Genomic DNA, 22,515 nt, shown 5'->3' with positions numbered 1-22,515 from the left:
GATAAGAAGTTTACATCAGACATGTTGAATCTGAGGCACTTGTGAAATGTTCAGATATCACTTACACCTCTAGAAAGATAGATTTCAAACTCAAGAGAAAAAGGAAAACATTATTTCTGTATTCCCAGATGTTTGTTTTAATAATTGATAAGCTAAACATTAATTTGATTTCTAAGCTGATCTGAAATTATTTGAGGGGTATTAATTTTTCAGTCTCTAGAGTTTTTGTTTTTTTTTTTAGGAGAAACAACCAAAGAAAATTATTTTTCAGAGCCCATTAATTGTCCCCCGAGACTGGAAGTTGTCTTTTTATTTACATAAAAGACATATCTCGTTCTCATTGGAAATACTCTGCATTAATATACTCTGTGTTCACCAATAGACAGCTATTGAAATTAGCTATTTTAATAGATATCAACAGCTGTTAAAATTTCTGTATAATACTTTTACTCAGAGAAATCAGGCAGGGCAGGAGGAAGAATAGTGACATTGAGATAGAAATGAGATTAAGATAATGGCACAAATATAGGAAACTGCCTTCTTAGGTTGGAAGAACGTACCCTGAACACAGCAGCATACACGCAGCCATGTTTTTCCTTTGTGCTCAGTGTTCACATTCTTCTTATTAAATGCTCTATGCTAATATTAGCTTCTTTGACTATTTTATTTCAGGTTTTTAAGTTTTATTGGCTATAGCACTTCTTGAGGGTGTTAGGGAAGGGAAGATGTGGATTCCAAAAGGTTAAGTGACTGTCAAGGTCACACATCTAATAAGTGACAGCTTCTGTCTTTTGATCCATGGCAAAGTGACCTTTTGTCTCTACTATTCAGAGGCACCATGGTATAATGGAATAAGTACAGGCTTTGAAGTCAGAGATACGTGGATCTGACATAAAGATCTAAAATTTATGAGTCATGCTGTTGGGCCAGTCAGCTCAAATTTCCTCATCTGAGAGATGGAGATAATAATATCTGCCTAAAACGGTTGTTGGAATTTAAATGAGATAGACATTTTACTTACCTGTTAGTAGATGTTCTGTATATGTTAGCTTTCCCTTTTTTCTCAGTAAAGTCACAACCTTAACTCCTTGTTCTCAAACTTGGAAAAAAGAGATTCAGTGAAGCCACTATCAAGAGTTGAAAGGGTAGACCAATACTTTCTCTGCCTATTTTATTTCTTGGCTTCATGATCTTCTTTCCATCCTTTCTATTTTAAAATACATTTTTAAAAAATCTCCTTTATTGATGCCCTAAATATTCTAAACATTGATAGGTTTCTTTAAAGTCAAATTAGCATTTAACCTGCACTTTCAGTAATATTTTTTATATTACTACTTGGAAAGTCAGTTCAAGAACGGGATAAAAATATTAATCCTATATTTTCATAAGGAATCTTTAGTAAATGTAATAAAATTCGACAGATCTCTTATATTTTTTGTTTAGTCCTCCCATTTCTCAAATGTGTATAATACCATATGTAAACATACACCAGTGTAAACCTACACCTACAAAAATGAATTTCAGTTAATAACTAACTTAACTCAAGTTAAAGTATGAACAAGTTGTCGCTATAAACATGGTACTTTTCAAAAAGGATTCTTATTATTTTGTAATTCTGGAAATCTATTATTTTAAGGACAGCTATTGATACAATGGTCCATGTCCTGTTTTTTTTTTTTTTAATTGTCCCCATTTCTTCATTCAGTTAATATTTTGAACTCCTTTTTATACGAGGGGCAAAATTCTAATTTCTTCTTATTGGTACGTTGAGGCCTAGTGTTGCCATAACAAAAATCTTATCCACATGATCCAACTCTCCTATTGGAACCACTGAAACTGTTTCTATGAAAGTGTACCATAAAATAGCCCATATGAAATAATATTCAGGAAGATATGATATAGTTGAGCATCTACTTATGCACAGTTGACATTTTGAAGTAATTAATAATACTTAATATGTGATAAATATATGATATTCAAGTATCTGTAGAGACATTCTGAGAGAGCTTCAAGTAATGATAGAATAACTTTTCCTTACCATTATTTTATCTTTATTAATTTTTTCTTAATATTGTAGTTGAACATAAGAAGTTGTAAAAAGGCTGAATCTGAACTACTTCTATAATATTTATGATTATTAGAAATTATATTTGTCTAATTTTTCTGAATGTGATCATTCTCTTTTAAAATTTTGCTTGTAGTATTACAAATTCTTGAAAACTGGATTTAAAACAAAAATCTAATACACCTTTTATTGAACGAGATGGGAATGATGCTACTACAATTTATCTAATACATTGTTTATCATGCTGCAGTTGCAGAATAACAAATATTTTAATTTGTATCTTTAATCAATTGTGTCTTCATACCTTTATTGCCTGTAGAAGAATATAGACAAAATTTCGTACAGTGTTACCTTTTAAGACAGATCACCATGAGAATTTAATAAAATGACTAAGTTAAATGTAAGATTATCTAAATCTATAATGATTTAAGTCATGTTTTTTAATAATGCATCCAGAAGCTTTTTTTTTGTGGGATTAGGCCTTATCTGCAAATAAACTTTCGTAGTGATATAAGAGAACAATAATATATTTCTGTAGTCTACCATTTAGTCCATGTTTTATGCACGTTTAGACCATTGAATTAATCTCTGAAACAATAGAAATAAATTCTTTACTAGAAATAGCTTGCTTTTGCCTTGGCTTTGTGGCAAAGTGACATTAGGGAACATATATGGTTGTTGTTGAACCTGATTGCTTTAGCAGCCCTTGGGTTGATAGTATCAGGTTCCAGCCTGCCCTGCTAGGTCAGCGTGGACCCAGGGCTTTAAAGAGAAAAGTTCAGGGAAAGTTCACTTCTATTGTTTTACCATGGTTACAAAACAGAAAGGAAAAAAAAAAAGAAGAAGAAAAGAAGAAATCTTGGGCTTGTGACCCCTTGCTGCCATGGGCCCATTACTGGCTTCTTTTTGTTTTTGTCAATTAAACATTGCATCAGAGAAAATTAAAACTTACAATAATCTATAAAGGAATAGAAGCCAAAGTATACTCTATTATCACTTGTAGGCAATCCTCAAACATATTCAGTGACTGCCAGAGTCATTGCTGTAAGTGTTTAGTTTAATTTCATTTTAAATGTTATTTAAATTTTCCCTTAGTGAAATATGAAAAGTTTGTTTATTGATTTTTTGGGGGGTAAAGGGAATAGTTTATTAAAAATAATTTAACGCTGACTAAATAGGTTGAAATAAGTATTTATTTTAAATTAAAGGGGGGAAATGTAAACTAAAGCAACATTTCATTAAAAAATTTTTTTGTTTACCTTAAATGGCAAGAAGTTGTGATATGTAATAGGCCAGCATGTCCTTACTTGGAACAACTTCTAAGTGTCTTTTGAATACAGCTAAAAATTCAAACCAATTTAAAATCCTGAAGTTTAGACTATAACCTAAACTTGCAGAAATTTTTGTTCTAAAAACAATTGCCAAGTGTTCGTTCTGAGGAAGGTCAATGCAATGTAGTTTATTTCACATTTTGTCCTCTGAGCCTATAAAATCTTACAGCTAAAGCAGTATAGCTGAAGCTATGCTTATTTTAAAAATATTAATGATACCTATAATATGCATGTTATCTATATACCCCAGACATAATCATTGCCTGAGATTTCAATTTAATTTTTGTCCACATTTTATTTTTAATATGAATTGATACTCAAAAAGGTTTTCAGATTGAAGTTCTAAGAAAAAAAGATTTAATTTCTGAAAAAAATATGATTTAAGAATATATATTCAAATGAATTAAAAGAAATCTACATTAGATATTTCTTCAGTAAAGACATTATGGTCATTTTAGAATTTCTATTATTATACTAAAAATCCTGTATCATTTTTTATTGGTCATGCATTCCAGTGCCAGAGATGAGAAGTGAAGGGGGGATTACATAGCACCAAGATAACAGATGAATCTTTGTTACTCTTTGGAATGACATAAGCTATGGTTATATGCTCATTTGTTTATTGATCCTTTGCTGTTTTGGTTACATAGTTTATTTTCCTTGAAGTCACCTGTGTCAAGCATAGAACTGAACTTTCTCATGTTCTAGATAGAGTGTAATAAAAGAAAAGGGAGGTATTTAAGTATCTATTTAAATGAGTCAGACAATGTAGCAAGTATCGAAAACATTCCTCATGTGACTTTTATCATATCATTTATAGTAATCAAAAATAACATTCGTGGTAGTCTTATCATAAATACCTATTTCCATTATCACACTGAAATGGCAAAATTTTAAATGGTCCCCATATTGCTTATTCTTTTAACATGTGAAGGATAGATTTTTTTAAAAAATTAATTCTGGTTTGATTACAAATGATTTTAATCTGTCATCCACACCTTTTCAATGTGGTTTACTCATGTTAAAATGGGAAATATTTAATGTGTAGAATGTTTAACATTGCTGATGATCACTTCTGAATAAAAAGGACTGCTTGAGTAACCAAATCAGGCAGCAGGTAAAAAGTAGCTTATGACTTATGAATTCAGAGGTCATCTAGTCCTTCACCTGCCTGCAGACAGGACTTACCTCAACTATTCAAGATAAATGGCTGTCTCTTAGATGTTAAAAACCTTCAAGAGAAGAGTCTGTGGAGACCTTCCCTGATAACCTATTCTAATGTTTAACTGCTCTAATGAGAGGAAGAACTATTTTTTCGTATCTCATCTATATCCCTCCTGTTGCAGTTTAAGTGTTGATACTTATTTTTAATGTTATTTTCATGCTCTTTATTACTGTGTATTCTGAATTTATTATTGGCCAGATTTTCCCAGTGCATGAAGTGTTAGAAATAAATTTCATGCATTTTTCAAGGATCCAGCCTAGTGTATGACCTAAATGTGTGTTGCTTAACTTCAATGGCTTTGCAATCCTGTTTTCTTTCTACTTAGAACCATTTCTTCCAACAATAAATAGACATAATTATTTACTTTTATATAGAAAACTGACTAGGGTATTGTTTGATCCATTCATGCCCCAGTGAACTAAACAGCTCTAATATGAATTGGTTAAGTAATATTTAATTTTTCTAAAATTTACCCCAGAAGTCAACTTCTAAGTGTCTTCCAAAAGGGAATTCCTCAAAGACTATCAAGCCCTAATACAATTTTTAAGTAAATTTCTTTGCTTTGCAGATGTTCCACTGAATTCATTTCTTCTGCTATTTTATGTAAGAATTTTTTAATAAAGAGGGAAGAAAGGAAATGTTAGAAGATTTTTAGGCAGGCGGTCATGTGTTCGCCTACCTGGCCACCTCCAAAATGATACTTACTCAAACCTTATTGTGTCTTTTAATCTTTCAATGTCTTTCAAATAGAAGCAGTTCAAAAATCTAAACTCCTTAGTGTGGCTTACAAGATCCTTTATGATATAGTTCTTGTTCACTTTTCCATCCTGTTTTTCTTGTAACACTCTCCTCCTGTTCATCACACACACACACACACACACACACACACAGACACACAAAACCCTCATATTTGAAACTCACTTTCAGGCCCCATAAAATTCTAGTTCTCATTAATCTTTGGGGCTTTCTATGATCCTCTCCCCACCCCTCTCAATGTTCCAATTTGCACAGCACCTTTTCTTTAAAATTTGGCAAAGATGAAAAGTCCTTGAGATGGAATCTGAAGGGAAATGTAATTTTCTTTATAAAAATCAATGTATTAATTTATTTACACAGCATTATTTCAAAGTCAAGCCTTATGATATTTTGAAGTCAGGAATTGTCTTTTTCTTTCTTTTCAATCCCTCTTCAGACAAATAAAGTTTTAGACTCTATTCCCAATAAGTAGACTATTTATAATCACATTTAGATGCAAGATATTCATAAAATTACAAAAAATATATGTGTAAGCCTAAACAACATGGTGAAACCCCGTCTTTACAAAAAAATACAAAAATTAGCCAGGCGTGGTGGTGCAAACTTGTAGTCTCAGCTATTAGGGAGTTTAAGGTGGAAGGATCGATTGAGCCCAGAAATTCGAGGCTGTAGTGAGCCGTGATCACGCCACTCCACCACTGCACTTTGCTCTTTGAGGCAGAGCAAAACCCTGTCAAATATATATGTGTGTGTGTGTATTTATTTATTTATACAGTAATGTTCCCTTATCTGCAGGGCATACATTTCCAGACCTTCAGTGGATTCCTGAAATGGCGGACAGTACCCAACTCTCTATATACTATGCTTTTTTCTATATGCGCATACTTATAATAAAATTTAACTTATAAATTAGGCAAAGGAAGAGATTAGCAATGACTGATAATGAAATAGAGCAATTATACCAATATGCCAGCATCACTACTCTGGCCTTTTCAGACCATTATTAAATAAAATAAGGATTACTTGAACACAAGCACTGCGATAATGCCACAGTTCATCTGGTAACCACAAGAGTTAGTTACTAAGTAACTAAAGAGTGGGTATACACGGCCTGTATACTCTGGAAAATGGACAATTCACGTCTCGGTGGGACAAAGCAGGACAGCACAAGATTTTATCACAGTATTCAGAATGGCACACGATTTAAAACTGTGACATGCTTATTTCTGGAAGTTTCTGTTTAATGTTTTTGGACTGTAGTTGACAGGGGTAATTGAAACTGCCAAGAGCAAAACCATGGATAATAGGGGACTACTGTATATATAACGCGTTTTATTAATCAAGGGAAAATTTCATATATTTCAGTGATGAATTGATATTTTAACAAAGTACATATATAAGTTAAGTTTGGCTATGAAGAAGTTAAATCATTTAAAAAATACGGCCAGGCGCGGTGGCTCACGCCTGTAATCCCAGCACTTTGGGAGGCCGAGGCGGGCGGATCAGGAGGTCAGGGGATCGAGACCATCCTAGCTAGCACGGTGAAACCCCATCTCTGCTAAAAATACAAAAAAATTAGTTGGGCATGGTGGCGAGCGCCTGTAGTCCCAGCTACTCGGGGAGCTGAGGCAGGAGAATGGCGTGAACCCGGGAGGCGGAGCTTGCAGTGACCCGAGATCGCGCCACTGCACTCCAGCCTAGGCTATAGAGCGAGACTCCGTCTCAAAAAAAAAAAAAAAAAAAAAAAAAAAACCCTGAGAAAGCTTATTGACAAAGTAATAATAATATAATCATAAGCAACACTTTAAGAACATTTAGAGAAGAATTTGATGTAGAAAAGTTGGTAACAAACAATACTTGGAAGATATTAGCTTGCTTATTTGAATGTTTTGCAGACCATATTACATTATAAGCATCACTGTAGGCTATTTCAATCTTCAACGAAGATTTTTTGCAGTTATTACACTTAGATATATTCTTCATAATATATCATATGTTAATATATTCTTCAGCTTCATAAATGGTATTGATGAGATTGGATACAAGAAAGGTAGCAGTATGATATGGGAAACACCAGAAAACTTCTATTCAAATGTTTTATTAAATAATTTTCAACTAGGCATTTTAGCGCAAAATAAAACATGCAATCTCTTTCTCCAGATCTGTATTTGAAAAAATGAAATTATATTGATTTCAGAGAATCTTCTCTTTAAAAGAATAATGTATTCAGTTAATACGGTCATATTCCTATTTTGAAGGAATTAAGTTGAGAAGTGAAAAACTTAATAAATGAACTGCTTTGATTCAATCAAGTCAAGCTTATTTTTAATACCAGCCTTTAATTTGACTATATGGTTTGTTGATTGCTTTGTTGTTATAGATCGAGGCACAGGAATAAGCCATGCAGAAGAGACTATATATTTCAAATGCACCCTTAATCAGGGTTTTTATTTTGTTTTTACTTTTTTTTTATTTTTTGTTTTAGTGAAAATCACCAGTTTGTTTTTTGCTATAAAACATAAGTGCTTCATTTTAATTTATAGGTGATTACTAGCCTTTGGAAAAAAAGAATTTAGATTACTCACCAAGTATATTGTTATTTTCCACTTCAGTGGGCCTGGTGAAACTTTCTTATGAGCTCTCTTTCAAGGATAAAAGCCAAATAGTGAGAGGTGTTTTTGAAACACTATGTGCTCTTGAGTATGGCTCGCTTACCCATCTCTTCATCCTCCCTTTCATTGTTCTCCTACAGCCTGTTATTTTTAACTCTAGATTTCTGCCATTATCTTCTATTAAAGATGCCACCCTCTAGTCTTTTTCTCCAACTTTATGTTTACACCAATTGACATTTCATTCCATTTCCTTGCTTAAAGTTATTACTTTTCTTATAAATAAAATCTAGGTAGGCTTTTAAGGCCCTTGGAAATCTGATTACAAATTATCCTTCCTTAATTTCATCTTCTCTAGATGTAAGAGCCTAATTATTATGTTTAAGCAAATATTATGTCATGCCTTTGTTTTACTTCTGTTCTGCGGGATTATTTGCCTCTCCTTACTTTCTTTCCCCTTGCCAAATTCCAGTTCACTTTCATGACCCAAGTATTCTGGGAAGCTCAGGGCTACTCCTTCCCCAAAGCCCACCATCTGCATTTGGGTGCCATGTACACAGGCTCACTTTCAGGACAAGCCCAGTGCAACATACAAATGTAGGGTCCCTTATTTTAAAATGGTAAGAATTCAAGATGCTGACAGCGGAGCATTAAATCCAGCAGAAGAAACTCTTCCAAGCACGTGACTTGTGCAACTGCACAGGTTGCATGCCCTGCTGAGACCGCCTCAAGAAATGCTCCCACAGCATGTAGTTCACATCTTTATTATGTTGCATTTACACAGCATGCTTACTGCATGTGTATGTATGTGCCTGTCACCCCAAGAGCTTGCAAGTTCCATGAGGGGACAGATCTGTCTTAATGTTCTTTCAAGTTCTTTGACCTAGTCAATTTCCTCACAGGAAGAGATACTCACTAAATGTATTAAATTAAATGTGAAGATGATTATGGGAAATAAAAACATTCAAATGTGTATTTATCAAAGACTTTAATATCAAATGATTTGGGAAATAAAGTTTTTAGATATATTAAAATGAAAATCATAGTTTATCAATAAGGTCTTTAAAACAGTTTAAATAGCCACTGTAAACTCTTACTGTACTGAGGCAGATTCATTATAAATGTCAGAATTCAGCTGGCAATAGAATTCAAAGAATAATTCTAGGACATATAGTATTAAGTTGACTTTAATATGAGAATTAATGCTTTTTAACGTTTTTCAACTTCACATAATACTTCAAATAAGAATGCATATTTTGGTCCGAAAAATAGATATAGAATAAAATTGTGTAGTGAAAAAAATTGCCACAAGCAAATAGAATTATTCTGAAAGAATCTGGGTGAGTGAAATTATCAAGAAAACATTATAGTTCATATTTGTGAAGAAATCAATTTCATTTTTGTATCAAGCCAGTGCTTGAAAAGGATGGAATATGTCCAAGTAATCACCTCACATGTTTTTGCTAAATTTCAGATAATTAAAAATAAATAGCAAACAAACTGGGAAATTATTTCTTACTGTTTTGATTATTTCAAATATGAATATTTGCAAATATGCTATCTTTGTTGGGATTTCAGTTAAGGAGGCTGTTATTAAAAATGCATCTCAGTTATTGTAAAAAATATAAATATGCTATCCAATAGATTTCAATTAATACTAAGTTCTTAAATGGATGAAAGGCTAATAATCAGTTTTAATTAATAAAAGGATTAATAATACAATTAATAATATAAGTTTTTACCCCTTTTGTTGTCCTGATTCTTTTTAGAATTTCAAGGAAGTTGCACATAATAAAATGCCACTTAAAAACTCTAAGACGATATAGGGTTGTATTGTGAGTTCTGTAACGTTCATCGCTTCTCGGCCTTTTGGCTAAGATCAAGTGTGACTTCTGTAACATTCGCATTAGAAAATATCCTATTCTGATTGAATTTTTACATGACTTGAAGCTGGTGGTAAAGGTAGAGAATATTTATGATGACAAGGCTATGATCACTAGATTTCTTAATTGATAAGAAAAAATATCTGATAGTTTCTAACAAGAAAAATAAATAAATATATGCTATTGTACAAGGGTACAAAAGAAAAAGGATATAAATTGAAGATTAGTTGTTGAACAAGTGTGCTATGGAGAAAGGGGAAAAGGAGATATGAATAGAGAAGCACACTTACTGAATTTGTATGAACCATATGATAATTACTAATTGTTTTAATGGAGACTTCATGACATGCTCAAAAGAGATGAGACTTGATTTACTTGATTCTAAAAAAAAAAAAAAGAAAGAAAGACTTTTCATATAGAGATCTAAGTGGTAATTGCAAAGTCTTTTGGCTCTTTAACATCAGAAAATAACTTTTCCCAAGTTTTTGCTATGGAAGGATTGGAGGAGTTTCTTTGGTAGCTAACAAAATGCCTATCTGCCTATACATACATTCATTGATAGGCTTGAGCTGTGTGAATTCAATGAAGAATTCAAATCCATAAAACATTTTTTGAATAAATTCATTTTTAATGATGTTTAATGATTTTTTAATGATGAGTTCTAAATGATGTTAAACCACTGTCTTCCATACGCTTCAGCAGTCCTTATCTACTTATAAGCAAGTGCTCATTTGCAGATAGGTTAGTTTCTTCAAGTGAAGCCCAATGTGCTGAGAGTTGTAGCCAACAACATTTCGGTCCCTAAATAGTGCTCTAGGGCATTTTCTAGTTTCTGGTTGTGGACTTTATTCTTTTTCCCAACCCAGAGTCATTGAATAAATAAAGATAAACATGTTAACACAAAATATTATTACCAGAGGAAAACCAAGTCCAAGATTTATGACAGTCTACCTTGACAATATTCACTCTGTACTCCTTAGCTGTTTGATAATTTTGGTCCTGTCCTACACCTTATACCTTGAACAGCATTATCTCTAAACATGATGGATCACTCTTTATATATGTGCTAGGAAATATAGCTTAGTGCTAGTTTCAACATCACTACCATAAAAATATGAATGTAAATTAATAGTCTTTTAATCAAAATGTATCAGAGAAATTACTGAATTGATTTTATTATTGTATTTTATTTTTTAATTATTTTATTTCTTCCAAAATGATTTAGAGGACCTACCTTCAAACCAGTACAAATATTTCATAAATAATATCTGGCCGATTTCTAGCCAATTGAGCAATTTGTTGCACAATAAGCCACCTCATATCTTTCAGTAAAAAATAACATTGTTCAAATAATAAAGATGTTACACAATAAATTAGGACACAATTAAAATTTGCTTTAAATATTTCTTGGGGAGAAGGGACGCCATACTTTTACTCAATAAAGAGAAACATTTTCACAGTCCAGAGATCTTTTATTTTTATTTTTTTAATACCTTTTAAGCCATGAATCCACAGGGAAGAAGTTCCAGCAGCTCAGGCTCTCCGCCATGGGTTCTCACAAAGTGTGCTTCTCTGGGTGGAGCAGGCTGGTGCTTCAGTTGCACCCAGGTACGCTTCTCCTTGGCTTCCTTCTGTTACTGATCATTTTCCTTCATGCATTTCAGGAAGCTATCTCAGCTCTTAGAGTTCTTCATATACTCAATACGCACATTAATTCTCTTGGTAAGAAGAAGCTTGCCCTTAACTTGTTTGAAACAATGCCAACAGCATGCTGGGGAACATGGTAGACTCTTCCAGTTTTGCCATGGTAACACCTGTGGAGCACTCCTTTTTGAACAGTACCCATTCTCTTGATGTCTACAATATCACCATTCTTATAGATTTGCATATTCGTGCCCAAAGGATCAACTCTATGTTGTCTCAAAGGCCTAGAGAACATATATCAGGTGCCTCTCTTCTTTCCTTTTGTTTTTCTCATTTTGATGAATTACTGGAAGATGGCGGGTCCAGAAGAAAGGACTGCATTGATTTTTGAAGCAAAGAAGCATACTTAAATATATTGTATTTTTAAATTAAAATCTGTTTGTCTCTACACTTCCTTATTTGAAGAGATGAAATGTCATCATTAAGTAGTTCAAAAGTGAATTTTTATCACTCTATTTTGAACTCAGTAAAATTTTTTCACATTGTAATAACTTCATTTTAGGCCTGTATTCATCTTCTCCTCCATACCTGGTCAGATGGTCTTGGATTATTTGTTAATAATCAGGTACAATATTTAGTAAGTTAGTTTTTATCAATATATCTGTCTTAACGTGTAGACTTCACATAGCTGGTACCATCATTTAAAATCCAACTTTCTCTCCTCTTTTCCTCCCCTAAGGGTGAATGCAGAATTAGCTTGAAGGAGCAGATTTGCTGTGATTAGCGGTCTACTCTTAGTCCTATGCAGGGTCCTTACCCTACTCATAGATGTTGAAATCTTTGAGTTTCTTTTCACATAAAGGTTGTTTACTTCTGATGCATTCTATCTGCAGTTGAGCTCTAGCATACACATGCTCTTCATTTTAAGTATCACAAAAAATAATTATGTTATTTATGACGCATCTCGTGCAGTCAGCTTTACCTGCAGCAACAAACAATACCAACATCTCACTGGCTTATGACAACAACTATTTCTTTTTATTTGAGGACTGCCGATCAGGGACCACTCTGCTGAGCTCTGCTATGGTCTGTTCATCCATGTGCTCTCATAGAAGACAACAGAGGCTCAGGAAGGGACAGATCTATGTTGGTCCCTGTCAGACTTCTTCCCAGTGATGGTATAGGTCACATCTGCTCACATGCCATTGGCCACAGCAAGTCCCATAGCCAAGCCCAAATTAAAAAAGGAAGAAAACCTTCTATAATGAAGAAAAATGTTACTCTCGTTCTGCCTATGTGAAAGCAGGGCAAGGTCAGGGAGGGAATAGCTAATTGTGAACAATACATGGCACTTATTAGTCAACATGAATTTATTAAATGCCCATTATCTTTTGACTCTGCTAAGATACTATATGACACACAACTAAGAAAATTAGTCCTTATTTAGAAGTAAATTTTTAAAAAGAGAACATTTTAAAAATGATTAAATCCTAACCAACTACTGCTTTACAATCTAGGTTGAGATGGCAATAAATATGTTAGACTATAAGTTGTTAAACAGATATTTGAAAATCCAGTCATATATATTCCTAATTAGTTCCTGAATAAGAGTGGCAAGTCTCTTTAATATGATTCTCATATAACCTCTTGGAATGTTATGGTCTAATAATTTTTTCTCTTGTGCAAAATTCTTGTGAATTGATTAAATTGACTTTAGAAGAGATCTATTTTTTTTCTCACTAATTTTAACGAAGTAATTTATGGTTTAATCCTTTAAAATAAAATTAACTCTCGATTTGGCAGCATCATTTATGCTGTTGTCAGTACCACCTTTTCCTAAGATAATTATTATCATGTGTTTCAGGAAAGATGTTAGGGTATATTTCAATGCTTTTCTTTTTTTTTAATCAGCATTGTTCCTTGTCTCAATAAATCTCTGTTATTATACAAGTTCAATGCTACCTTTTCCGTGACAATATTTTCTGCTTCAATGTAGAGGAAAAATAAATTTAAAGTAATTGCTTTCAGAAGTTTATTGTTTTATAGGACTGTTGTAAGTAAATAAGATGCAAAGCATTTGTTAATGTTTGCTTGTTAAGCTCACTGAAGGTAGATGTTTATACAAGCCCAGAATTACTTTCTTTCTTCCCTGTTCCAAAGTACTTCAAGCTAATCAAGGGAATAATTCACTGGCAGCAAACTTTGGAAATTGTTTCATAAGAAATCTAGATTTAAATATGCTGTATGATTTTCAGTTTAATTTAGTAAGTTAAAGGGGAAGTTTATATAAAAATGATATGCAATTTAGGGTCATTTTGAAGTTGAGAACTTAATTCATATATTTCACGTCTTTAGATGTGAATAATTGAACTTGGTGTATACATTTCTTGTGACTTGCATAACTTTTAAAACTGGAATGTTAGAATAGAATGGAAAAACTTAGATTTTGCATCATTTTATATATGTGTTAAATACTTTTTTTTTTTGGATAAGAAGAAGAGGAAAAAGAGAAGACAGATAACAGAAACTGAAGCTTTTCCATGCACACTCAGGCATGTGGAGTTGGTATCATGGCACTTAATTTTCAAATAGAAAACTTTATTTTAGTGTTGCAAAAAAGCACTGGACTAGAAGTTTAGGCTCCCATGCTGAAAAACAACTATATAATCAAACACTGTAATATAGTATGGAATTGAACAAACCTTCACACCTCATCATGAAATCTGAATTTTTTATTACTCTGAATTAATTTACTTTTCTGTTTACTTACCTACATTTTATCATCTCACACAGGATACTTTCTGATTCTTATTTTCATCTTTCTACCTCCAGAAACTCTATCTGTATTTTAGTTTTAGTCCATCATTTTAGTGTGCATTTTAGATTTCATCTCCAAACCCTAGTTACTTCCTTAACTACCTCCTATCAATCCCCCTTTTGTTCTGTCACTATCTCCCATTTCCTTTTTTATTTGATTTTTCTGGATTGCATCTTGATGTTTAGGTGATTTTCACTTATATATCTGAAGAAGGAATCATCAAATAGAAAATATTTTGTAATAAGATACAGAGTTATATGCATCATTCATTATAGGAAAAAACACGGTTACTAAAGTACTACAATTTTTGGAAAACAATTGCATCTGAAGTTATATGTATTAATTATAACTCTGATTGTCACATATCATATTGAATTATGAAATCTCAGATTTAAATATACACTTACCTAAGCAAATGTCTTGATTATGTAGTAATTTGATAACCACTTATATTTATTGACTTCAAATAGCTTAGTACATATATAAGCATTTATAAAAATAGATTTAAATGAATCTGTGTTTTTGTTAAGTAAATGCTGTCCTTGCTTGCATATCAGTTAATAACCTTTTGCATCTGCCTTATTTCTGATGTATGCATGCAAATTATAAATATCTACTTGTGCTTTAAGATCAGGAAGGATTGATAAAATTTTATTAGCAAGTCAGATTTTAAATTTTAAAAAAGTCAAGTGCTGGTTTTGTGTTTTTTATTCTATAATTGGGGAAAGGTTCCTAGAAAATACTTCACTAAAGTTAAAATTTAGAAATCCATGGATTTTACATTTAACTTATTAAAGGCTAATTTACTTTGAACTTCTCATAACCAATTAAAAGCTCAGATAGAATCAGGGATGTGGAAAGTTTGGAAACATCAACTTGCATTAATTTTGTTTTCAAATATAAAGATTTTGTTGTATACCCTAACTCCATGGGAGGTAAGAACATCTTCTTTCTTGCCATATTAGAGTATTACTATAGCTGTGCATTCAGGGCTGTCCAGGTAGTCACAGTGATTTAACTTAACCTATGGCAAGTCCTCAAATGTAACTATGTTCATTAGGATTGCTTATTTCTAACTAAGCTTGCTCTCTCTCTCTCTTTTGTGTTTTTTTTTTTTTTTTTTTTTTTTTTTTTGGAGTCTTGCAGTCTTGCTCTGTCACCCAGGATGGAGTGCAGTGGTGCGATCTCTGCTTACTGCAACCTCTGCTTCCCAGGTTCACGTGATTCTCCTGTCTCAGCCTCTTGAGTAGCTGAGATTACAGCTGCGCATCACCACCCCCGGCTAATTTTTGTGTTTTTAGTAGAGACGGGGTTTCACCATGTTAGTCAGGCTGGTCTCGAACTCCTGACCTCGTGATCCACCCACCTCGGACTCCCAAAGTGCTGGGATAGTAGGCATGAGCCACCCTGCCTGGCCAGCTTGCTCTCTTAACAGCAGGGGTGGCTCCCAGTTTTTGCTAAGATCAATTTTTTTCTTTGCCTTTTCTTATTTCCTGTTCTCAATGCATTTGCTAGCTCCATTGACTTCAGCACATATGGAGGATGCCAACCTGTGTCCAAACTGTGTGTCTCGTGTGTGTGTGTATGTGTGTGTGCACATGCATACACGCACACACACTTTTCACAGACTTTCAGAATGAATTACTCTAGGTGGTCAAGCAAACAGTGACTAGAAAACAACAACAAAAAAAGTGGTAAAATTAAAACATGTAACTGTTTTAAGCAATTCAGATTCAGAAATATAGTTAAATAAGAACAGGAGCATTGCTTTTAACATTTTTTTAATGAAAGTAAAAAAATCCATTTTGACATAAAGTGAGACTATAGCAATTTCATATAACTGGCTATAAAATATAGTTGGAAAAGCTGATGCAAGTTTTGATATTTCTTTGTTAGTTGTGCGTTTCTATAAATAAGACCAATACGCACACTCAAGGCATCCCTTCAAATATTTCTTCAAACCCTATGAAAAGTTTTGTGTGAAGATTGAAAACAAGAGAAATTATTTGGATTGATGCAATAACATCAGGTCCAGCAAGATTCTCCATTCTTTTTTCATCCTGTTCAGATTGACAGTTTATATGCCAGGAGGGTTTTGTTCATAAACTACTCACCACACACCACCCATTCAAGGTAGAATAAATCCTATCGATGAACCCAATAAAAGAGTATAGTGCTTTTACTCCAAAGAGGCCATGTCTTCTAGGAAGATATACTACTCTTTGTCATTCAGCCAGGGAGGCCTTGAGATTGAATAAAATTCATTGTTGAAGCCTAAAGAAGGAAAAGCTAGTTTTTGAAAAAGTCAGGCTAAATGTTACCAAAAAATGAAATACAATTTTATTTTATTTATTTATTTATTTTTGAGACGGAGTCTCGCGTGACAGGCTGGAGTGCAGTGGCGCGATCTCGGCTCACTGCAAGCTCCGCCTCCCAGGTTCACGCCATTCTCCTGCCTCAGCCTCTCCGAGTAGCTGGGACTACAGGCGCCCGCCACCACGCCCGGCTAATTTTTTGTATTTTTAGTAGAGACGGGGTTTCACTGTGGTCTCTATCTCCTGACCTCGTGATCCGCCCGCCTCGGCCTCCCAAAGTGCTGGGATTACAAGCGTGAGCCACCGCGCCCGGCCTGAAATACAATTTTAAAGTTGACTGCTTTGAAGTGTAAGTAAAGAGGAGACCTTTTAAAATGTAGTTAGCAATCCTCATGTCTATATTCGTTTTTATCTTTTTTCCTTTAAGAAGTTTTTGACATAATATTTTCTGGTAAAAATACTTTCTTGCAATTGTAGCTCCCGTTGGTATACAGGACTTTTGAAAGCTGAATTTGCCCCAAAGTATTTTAGTTTGTGAAAGACAAATAGCCAAGTTATATATAATTGTGAATAAAATCTACCTGTTACAATCCTTATATTCAGTCAGTTTAGAATGGATTTCTAATTATTTATTTTTTCTTTATACATGCACTTCTAAAATAAAGGTCTTCTGTACATACACAGTTTACTTCTGTCCAACATTTTCAGAGTATTAAATGTTTTAGTTTTCCCTGGTGTGTGAAAAATAATTTTTTTAATGGCACGAAATCTACCCCTGGATCCCCTAGTACCTTCCGTGTTTTTCTGATTTAAAAATAAATAAATAGAACACAAAATCTTGTTCAGTACCAAATATTTAAGGAATTTTAAAAACTAGTAAGAAAGTAAAGATTTAATAACATATAACCGAATCCACAAGAGGAAAATACTGATAGCCTATATAAAATGTGATCATACTGTTGTCTAACCTGTTGTAACACATAAAAATCTACAATGGACAGGTTTTTGTATTTTTAAAATCTAGCTTTCTATAATATATATTTTAATGACCTACTATAGTTTCAGTCTAGTGTACACCGTAATTTATTCAACCCGACACAATTATGTGAGCCTTTAGGGTTTTATTTTTGCATATTCTCTATGTCTCTCTCTCTCTCATTATTTCTTCAGGATGAATTTTTAGATTATCAATATAAAAGTGTTGGTTTAAGTAGTATTCATATTTTAAATTTCAATACAGAGGGTTAAATGTTCTTTGAGAAATATTATATTCTACCAGTGTAGTATGAGTATGTTTTAGCTTTGCCAGAGTGATGGCCAAAGTGTGATATTTTATATTTGATTTGATTTTTAATTCCTTATGTGCTAGTGAAATTGTAAATCTTTTAACGTTTATTAACTGATTACATATCTGTATTATTTTTCTATTCATATGCATTTGTCATTTATTATTGGATTTTTCATTTGTTTTATTGTTTATTTATCTATTTTTAAGACGTCTCGCTCAGTCACCCAGGCTGGAGTGCAGTGGTGTGACTCACTGCAACTTCCACCTCCCGGGTTTAAGCAATTTCCTGCAATAATTATCCATCTTTTACATACACGTTTTTCTCTTTTGTCGCTTTATTTCAACATTAATTTTCTTAAAAATGTTTTTAATGTGTATGTGTATAATTCTATCAATCATTTACTCAGTACTTTCTTAATGTGTATGTGTATAATTCTATCAATCATTTACTCAGTACTTTCTGGCATTAATGTCATGCTTATAAAGTATTATTGCAAATATAGATTTTTTTACTCATTTGTAATTTGTAATCTCCTTTTTAAAACACATAAAATCAGGCTCTTTTCAACCTTTCAAATTGCTAGCAAATTTTGGCACCATTTTTAAAATTAATATAGCCTTCCAATGGTATTAAATGCGGTATTTTAGGACTTTCATATATTACCATGAATGTGTAAGAAAGAATCTCTGAGTACAAAATGTGCTATTTTAGTTTAAAGGTAGTTTATTTTTGATAATCTAGAATCCTGGATTAAATAATATAATTAAAAATGAACACTTTATTGTAAAAGTGTAAATTAAAACTTAAGTACATGTGTCTAGATGTGTAAGCCATGTTTAAAAATTTACATATTTGGGCATAGAATACTTTGGTTGATAATTTCAAGCTCTATAGATTGCCATAAGTTGAAAAATTTATGAATGATTCTGTTTCCAACCACATCGTTTTGAAGAGCTAAGACAAATCCACAATATTCAGTTGGAGACAGGGTAATGCAAAGGAGGAAATAACTCAAAAGCCTTCCACTTTATCATCATTATCAAGTTGGCGCCATACACAACACTCTGACAAGTCAGAGTACCAGCCTTTCAGCTCTTTAAATAACTACTAAGACAATGTTGATTCAGATGGTCACCAATGTGTATCCATTCCTTCCTTCACTCAGTCATTCATTTTTTTTCATTTAATAAATATTTATCGAGTCCCTACTTTGTGCCAAACATTGCTCCTCTAAAATGGGGATATTCTGGTGAACAAAACATTCAAAATCTCTGCCCTCATGAAATACGCAAGACAGATAGTCACCAATAAACAAGTAGCTATATAGTATTTCTGAACAACACTTAAGATAGAAACACAGTGAGGTGGGAGAAGGGAACTATTAAGTGGACCCAGTGCACTTTGCATAGTGGTTAGGGAAGGTGAGACATGGGGATGTTTGACTGAAGAGCGCTCTAAGCAGCAGCAACAGCAAGTGCAAAGGTGTGGAGACAGGAACATTCAATTCTTTTTAGAGATAATACATATATTTTTAAATAGTAAATACATTCAGAGTTGTGGAATAGAAATGCAGTCTTAAAAGTGAATTTCAGGTTGAGCGTGGTGGCTCATGCCTGTAATCCCAGCACTTTGGGAGGCTGAGGTGGGCAGATCACCTGTGGTTAGGAGTTCGAGATCGGCCTGAGCAACATGGTGAATCCCCGTCTCTACTAAAAACACAAAATTAGTCGGGCGTAGTGGTGCATGCCTGTAATCCCAGCTACTCGGGAGGCTGAGGCAGGAGAATCACTTGAACCTGGGAGGCGGAGGTTGCAGTGAGCCAAGATTGCGCCATTGCACTCCAGCCTAGGCAACAAGAGTGAAATTCTGTCTCAAAAAAAAAAGTGAATTTGAAAAATTATCTAGATATGGCTATTTACTTCTGATGTGAATTACTTAAGGCAGAAACGTTTTTATGATTAGCATGGCAATTTAGCATGGACTTTTGCACAGACAGGCCTGGTCCTACTTCTTTAGCAGTCTGTGATTTATTCAAGTTACTTATTCTCTCATCAGGAACCATTCCATTCATCTCTAAAATGGGCATAATGATGATAGTTACATCATAGAGTTATTGTGGAGATTAAATTATATAATGTGCATCAAAGTGTTCAGCATAATGATAATTACATAGTAAATTCAGTTATTATTAGATCTCATGATTTCTTAAAATAATTTCAACATCCATTTTAGATTGGGGGTACATGTGCAGGTCTGTCACATAGGAACACTGGGTAATGCTGAGGTTTGGGGTGAAGATGACCCCGTCACCCAGGCAATGAGCATAGCACCAGATCGGCGTCCCTTAGCCCTTACGCCCCTCCCTAGATCTCATTGTTTTTCATCCCTATCTTGATAATTACAGCTACATTAATTTTCATGCCAACCTCATAAAAACCTATTAAATTATGAGCACTGTACTTCACATACTATCACTTCCTAAGTGTGAGTGTCATAGTAGATCACACATTGCCCATCTGTGAAGGCCCTATTTTAAACACTCAATATTTGCTTTGCCTTTTACAAGATGATCTGCAGTTACCAAACTCACCCCTGCTGGTTGAGTTAGTCAAGGCTACTGAACACACACAGTTTGCTGCCCTCTGTAATGGACAGTGGAGGAGGGCTTTAGAAGAAACAAGCCTTGGTGATTATCTGAAAGGACTTGCGGTATAGCTGGGACTAGCATAAGAAACATACTGAATTTACCAAAATGGCCTCACTGATTCTTTGCAGTTGGAGCATTTTTTGAGGCCTGGACACACTCATCATTTCTGGTGAACTCCACATTTTTCTGCCTTGGAGCCCTTGACCATGTCATTTGAAGATCTTCAATGCATTCTTCTCACTTTCTCTCTGTTAGTTAAAATAATACTCATGCGTGAAGACTCATCTTAAATGCCTTTTTTGTCTTTAGGTTTTCTGAGAGCTTCTTCTCTTTTACCTTTCTCTTTCTAAAGTCACTTAAAGCTTAGTGTCATAGCTATGTAGTCTAACAATAAGAAGACAACTTTTGGAGAGAGGGTTATATTTTGCTGTCTTGTTTCTGCCGTGGTATCTAGAATAGGCCTTTGCATGCCGGGGTCACCTAACACAGGTCTGTGCACTAATACTGTTGGAAAGAGAGGACACATTTGAAGTGAGTCATCAGATCTAAGGTCCTGGACTGTAAGGGGAGTTTTACCAAGACTGCAGCCGTGTTTTAAATATTAGAAAATCCTCTAACAAGCAATGAAATTAAAAATTGACTGAAATATGGAATTCTGTCTTCTGTTTTAAGAAATCAAAATGTCATAGCTGTTGTCTTTTCTGGACTTCTCTCTAATGTAATGTTAGGTACAGATTTAATCAAGAAACAATTTTTTTCAATTTGAAATAATAAGAAAACTTATACTTTTATTCTCCATAATTCTGTGCTTCAATGTATCTTTGCCTCAGTTTCCATACTTATAAAATGGAAATAATATTTCCATCCCAGAAGTTTCTTGAATTAAGTGAAATAATACACATAAAGTGCTCAAAAGAATTCTGGTGCATACATTATGTCATTTCTAAATGTGAGCTATTATGCTTTAGCCAGTTTAAACAACACTTTGAAGGCAATATGTTTTTAGTATTTTAAAATATGATTCAGCTATAAATAAATAAGGGAACATGGGAATTAGGATAATGATCAAGATTTTAAAAGCAGCCTCAGCCTAGTATTCCAGGAGAAAAAAATTCCATGATAAAACATTGTCTATTCAAGCTTGAAAGGAGAAGTGCCAATGACCTCTCCAACTCTGTGGTTCTGGTAGTTTATATCTTAATTTCTTATAACATCGAACATTAGTATTAAAAGGTCATTTATTAAAGAAAACGCTTCATCAAGAATTAAATAAAATTCAATTAATGTAAATCATATTAACAGCAATGTTTGGTGCATAGGTATCATCTATGTCAGGTAACGAATTAAGCATGTTATTAAATCTCTGCAGGCTGGAAACAGCCTTTGTCTATCTTAACATCACCCTTTCATTAGTTTATAGGCCTAGAATCCTCACGGGGGCATCAAAAAGTTGTCAGGAGGTCTCTGAATTCTGGAACTGGTGTGTGAATTTGTGCTTCAAGATTACGTTTCTTGACAGCTCCCCATGCATTACACAGTGGAGGGGAATGGCAGATGTGTGTGTGCGTGTGTGTGTGTGTGTGTGTGTGTGTGTGTTTACAGGTTTCTCAAACAAATTAGTTATGTACATTTTCTCTAGAGGTAGCATACAAATAACTTGTCAGTGAAGGGTGAAAACATGCATTTTAGGTTGCGTCAGCCATCTTGCCTCTGCATTCATAAGTGGGAAGACAGGATTCTCTGAGTTCTGATTTAATAGGTTTTTTTACCCTCATTTGAGACTACATCTCTAAGGAGCAATCATTTAATACAAACATAACTATTTTTCTACTTTTGTGATTTATATGTGAAGATGCTTATACAGTAATCCCCTTTACCCATGGGGGATATGATCCAAGACCCCCCATGGTTGCTTGTGGGGGTGTGATAGTAC

General features: G+C 33.8%; 1 protein-coding gene and 1 pseudogene across 5 annotated transcripts in view; one reads left to right on the top strand and one right to left on the bottom strand.

Moving 5' to 3' along the window:
• Positions 1 to 22,515, top strand: part of DACH1 (dachshund family transcription factor 1) — a 484,950-nt gene that overhangs the window by 206,357 nt on the left and 256,078 nt on the right. The window lies entirely within an intron of this gene.
• On the bottom strand, positions 11,366 to 11,847 carry LOC131383321 (large ribosomal subunit protein eL21-like; annotated as a pseudogene).

Source organism: Hylobates moloch, unplaced genomic scaffold (assembly GCF_009828535.3).
Source record: "Hylobates moloch isolate HMO894 unplaced genomic scaffold, HMol_V3 SCAFFOLD_4, whole genome shotgun sequence".
Classification (NCBI taxonomy): domain Eukaryota; kingdom Metazoa; phylum Chordata; class Mammalia; order Primates; family Hylobatidae; genus Hylobates; species Hylobates moloch.
Note: the sequence above shows the minus strand (reverse complement) of the source record. Positions and strands in the feature narration are given on the sequence as shown.